Raw genomic sequence first — 5,716 nt, forward strand, 5'->3', positions numbered from 1 at the left:
TCCTCTCTCCTCCCTCCCTCCCTTGTCTCTCTTCGTGCAAATCGTAGGTGTTTTGAATAAAATAGAAGTAAGAAAATTTAGGGTAGAACTAGGGTAGTAGAATTTTTAGCAAGTGTTTAATAGAAATAGTTTATTTAGTAAGTGATTAATATAACTAGTTTATTTATAGTATGTACTTAATAGAACTAGTATATTTAGTAAGTAGTTAATAAAACTAGTTTATTTAGTAAGTAGTTAATAAAACTAGTTTATTTAGTGTTAGGATTATATATAAGATATTTTCAAATGTTCTTTTTTCATATTTTGAACCACTGACATGCAATGACCATTGATAAGTGGCCTATGTTTTGCCGGAGTGTTGATTAATTTTTGTTCCAGCAAATTTCAAGCGCTCGATATGTCCTTTTTTAGCAAAGGGCATGCCGGATTTTTTGGGTTTTGCCGTCGAGTTATAATCTTTGAATTTTGAACAAAGGAGATGTCTGATGACAATGGGATCCCGGAGTGCGGGTGCTCCTACGATGACCGTGGTGTGTGCGACAGGTTTCCTCACCTGCAAAACGATAGATTTTTCACTGTGAAGCTGGAAGAGACCTTCGATGTTTGTACGGTACGCAACTACAAGCATTTTATCGTAATAAATATCATCACTTGTGCTTCTTTTGTTCAACATGTAATTTACGGATTTTTTTTCAATTTGACTAGTACATCCCGTGCCATGCTAGACCATATGTATTGGAGAAGCTTGGTTTTGGTTTAGATTACTTTGAGAATGTGGAGATGAGGAGGGCTCACTTAAGAACTAAATATAGTTATGAGTTTTTGGTTAAGTTCTACAATACGGTCGATCGCTCCCATTTCGGTTGCTCTAATTGGGAAGCTCTCTGCAAGGCATATGGATTTGAGGAGGGAATGCGAATAGATTTTATATTCGTCCCGAAGATTATGATGATGATGATAATATTGACATCTGGGTGGATGTGGATATGCCTCCAGTTTTACCTAGATGTGAGTTTGTCAAACTAATTTGTTAAGTTCAGTAATTTATGTTGTTAATTGAAAAATATTTGGTGTTCGTCCGTACTAAACTTATTTGTTTATAATTTTCATCTTATTTCTTATCTTCAAGAAATACTCGGAAGGTAGTAGACAGCACATACTACAGCTATGTCTCCAAGCTTAATTGTGAGGAGAAAGGTTATCTTGTTTTATTCATAGAAGATGCTGAGGCCTTCAAAACCAGTCACTCTATCAGCCCAAATTATACTAGATACGTGTCAGTAGTCCATAAATTGCTTGATGGTAACTTCATTGCCAAAAACTTGGTAAGATTTTGTTAATGATGGTAACTTCATTGCATACATTATTCTTAAGTAAACTACATTGCTAACTATATATGTTACTATTTCATGTTTGAACAGAGGCTCCCGAAGCAGGTTGTGCCTGACATGCTATGTACCGAAGGTGATATCCATATGGTTAGCTTACGACCAACTCCTTCGGAGGCTTACCATACTGCATACTCGATTTCTTCAAATGATGGAAGGCTCAAAATCAAAGACTGGAACAAAGTGATGAATGCGCACACACAAATAATTGGAGACAAAATGAATGTGCGCAAGCCACAAGTTTGAGATAGGTTTATGTTCATTCTCCATTATGGTGAAGGACCGGTTTATCTATTTTATGGTATTTTAGCTAGGAGAGAGGAGTAGGTCCTAAGCGTTAAGAAAAATTAGTTAGTGTTGATTATATATGACTACAATGTCTTAGACTTGATGGTGATGCTGAGTAGGAGTAGTGATTATGAGTATTATGATGATGATGAGGAGGAGTTGTTATTATAACTAGTGACGAAGTTGTTATATGATGTCTCATCATGGAAAAAAATGATGATTATGAGGAGTTATATGACAATGATAAATTATGATGACAAGTTGTTAATGATATTATGATGATGATGATAAGTTATTATGTCATTGGGTGAAAGAACCGCAGATTAGTTTCAAATGGATGGATCCAAAGTGACCATTGGTTACTTTGGATCCATACACTTGAAACTAATCCAAAGTTCATTCACCTAGTGATTTAATAACTCATTATGATGTTAAAACAATCTCTAAATTGCTACTGTATAAAAAATTGTATACAGGTGTATGAATACGACCTAAAATTCAAAAGAAATGGAATACGAAATAATAGTAGTAGCGGTTGTTCTCGAAAGCGCTACTAATAATTAGCAGTAGCGATTGGCATGGAAAGCGCTACTACTAAGAAGATATATCAGTAGCGCGTGCCAGCCGGCGCTACTGCTAAGCTTTAGTTGTACCGCCTTATCAGTAGCGCGCTTACACGCGCTACTAATAGGCCAAAAACCAGCGCTACTGCTAGGCTTTTTCCTAGTAGTGAGATGCTAAAATCTGACAGGCAGGCCATCATGTCGGCTATGGAAAATAGCACTTGCCTCAAATGCAGAGGGGCGGTGGTTCGAACTCAGGACAGCTCAGAGCGCCAATGCTTGTTCAAGGAGAATATGAAGCTCAGGGAGGAACTTAGGCTTGCCGCGACGCATCTAAAAGAGGGTCTCCAACAAAATGGAATGTGGCCCCGATTGACCCGCAACTAACCACACCATCTTTGGTCATTTCCAATGTTATCCTGTCGCATGAACGCTAGTTTTGCTTGATTCCTAGGCATGCAAATAATGCATCATGTTGTGTGTGTATGTGCATGACTTGGATGCTTGTTTATTTCTTTTCGTAGGCTGTCATGGTTGCTTCGTGGGATGGCACGAGATCTAGCAATCATGGCAACAATGTATGGGTTGTGGAGTGAGTGGTTTTGGGATGGCATTGCCGTGAAGCTCAGTCCAATGCCCATCTTTATATTTTCGAGTTTGTATCCAAACGGATCAAGTAGAGTCAAAATAATTAAGAAGGGGAAGAAGATTAATAAAAGCAGCATGTTGAATGTCACGCCAGAATTTTCTATGTGTTCTAACATTTCTTCGCGTAAGTATTTCATTTATTGAGACACCTTTGTCAATGATCTTTTTTGTCAAATAAAAATGATATCTGAGTATTGATCACGTTCCGGAGCCATTGTGGGAAGTGGATCGCAATTGTCATCTACCTCACAAACTCCCCGGTATATGCACCTGTAGAGTCATGCGCGGAGCAGGATGAAGAGGATCCGTAGTGAGCTACAGGTAGTGCAATATTTCGTGAAGGAGTCCATGGGATCCTATCTTTCGGATTGTCATATTGAATGTGTCACACTAAATTACACTTTGGACATATGTAGAAAGGTTACCACTATGTTCAAAATTCTGATACTTAGCTTTGCTTATCTTACTGCAGCTGTCGACGAATGTAGTAACGATAGCCCTTGCCCTTTGGGATGCACTTGTCACAGTAGCATTCGAGGATACCAGTGTGCTTGCTGAGTAGGAAAAAAATTGCAAGGCAATACTTGCAGCCCAGATATTGTCTTGTTACTAGGTAACACAAAGGGAAATGAGATTTTATCTATCCTTCGACCTTCAAGTAAATTGATATTTGCTTTTGTCTAATGTTTCAATATATTTCTCTGTCTTAGCTCGTAGTTGTCCTAGATGAGTTCTGAGATTTTACCACATCAGAAATAAGCCATACAGCGTGAGTTATTTGCCTAAACAAGTAATCATGTACATGCAATGCACGTAGATATTAGACAAGATAATAATTGCATTAGTCAACAGTATTAGGTAGATATTAACTGCACATTGATATTAGTCGGGATATAATTACTTGATTGGCATTAACACTGATATTAGGTATTCTATTATTAGAGGACGATGGTGTAAAACATGTTTAGCGGTAAACACGGCGGCAATAAAGATAATTGGATACACCAGGTTGAACGCTTGAGATTAGTTTGATATCCACAACTTTTCCATTTTGTATTGGTATAGATGATGCAAGAACGAAATGTATGACTTGCAACAGAGCTAATTTCCATAATATTAAGCGTAATCTACCCTTTCTTTTCTTACGTGACAAAAGAACACACACACAAAAATATATATATAGCTAGACTATTCTGTTACTAGTAACAGAATATTATTTTGTTACAATCAGTCTCCATAAGGATGCGATGCGCTGACTACAGTAGAAACTTCCCAACCCGCCTCCTACTGCCGGAGGCAGCCGTCGCGGGCGACCGAGGGACGGCGGCAGCCGGAGCAAGGGAGCCCGTGGCGCCGTGACGAGTCGCTCCTCCGACCCACGCGTTGCCGTCGGCTGGCCGTCTGCACGCCTCCCCACCGACGGGCTCGCCTCCTCTTGCCCCCGACCCGTTTTCCCAGACGATTCTCCCAACCTGATCCCACCACCCCGAGCGCGTCGCCGTCGTGCCCCTCGCCGAGCGCGCCGCCACCGGCCACCTGCATAGCACCGCCGCCCCCTCCCCCTCCCCAGCACGCCTCGGCCGGTCACTACCTGTTAGACTATGTATAACTTATGTACCTATGTACGTATTGTAACACAACCATTATATATAATGAGATAAGCCACCCCTAGAGGGTTGTGCTGGTTCCCAAAACTTATTGTCTTACATGGTATCACGCTAGGTTACGATCGCTTCCGCTTCTAAACCCTAATACCCGCACCGCCGCCGCAGCCGCCGCTGCCTTCACCGCCGCCGCCGCGCCACCGATCGCGCCGCCGCCATGTCGAGCGCCGCCACCACCGGTTCCACTGCTGCGGGCTTCCTCCCGGCCTCTCTTGCGGCTCTGCTCAACCTCCCGCTCGATGCCGTCTCCGTTCCGGCTCCGATCGGGACAAGGAGCATCGTCTCCGTCTTCTCCACGCCGCCGGCGCCCTCGCTCGGGCGTGACCTCGTGGTCCACACCGCGGCGCCGCCATCCGCTGCGGATTCCGCAGGCGTCGTCCCGCCGCTCCTGCCGCGAGCGGATCACACCGCCCCGCTGGCGGGGTTGGCGGCGTCCGCCCCGGCCGCGGGCCTTGCGGAGTCCGCACCGGCCGCGAGCTTTGCGGCGCCCGCCCTGGCTGCGGTCCCGCCTCCTCCCGCATCGGCTTCGGTGCCTCCGGCTGCCTCCATGGTGTTTGCACCCCAGGCAGCCTCCTCGATGGGATCGTCTTCACCGACGCCGTTTCACTTCGGTCATCTCATCACCATCAAGCTCTCCGCAGACAACTACATCTTCTGGCGTGCGCAGGTTCTCCCGCTCTTGGGGAGTCACTACCTGCTAGGCTACGTCGACAGATCGCTTCCCTGCCCACCCGCGCTGGTAGACAGCGTGCACGGTCCGGTCTACAATCCGGCCCATCGCGTCTGGACGGGGCAGGACCAGGCGAACCTCTCCTCCATCCAGGGGTCGCTCTCGCCGGCAGTTGCCGGCCTTGTTGTCTTCGCGAAGACGTCTCATGAGGCCTGGACCATCCTTGAGCGCACCTTTGCAGCGCAGTCCCAGGCTCGTGTCTCTGCACTCCGTCGTCAGCTTGGAGAGTGTCAGAAGCTTGACTCCACGGCCACTGAGTTCTACAACAAGGTCAAGGGCCTTGCCGACACATTGGCCTCCATTGGACAGCCCCTCACCGACTCCGAGTTCAACTCGTTTATTGTCAATGGTCTTGATGCGGAGTATGATGCCTTAGTCGAGATCATCAACGAGCGGGGTAACTCGACACCCATGTTGGCACACGAGGTTTTCTCT

This window comes from Triticum aestivum, chromosome 1A, assembly GCF_018294505.1.
Source record: "Triticum aestivum cultivar Chinese Spring chromosome 1A, IWGSC CS RefSeq v2.1, whole genome shotgun sequence".
NCBI lineage: Eukaryota > Viridiplantae > Streptophyta > Magnoliopsida > Poales > Poaceae > Triticum > Triticum aestivum.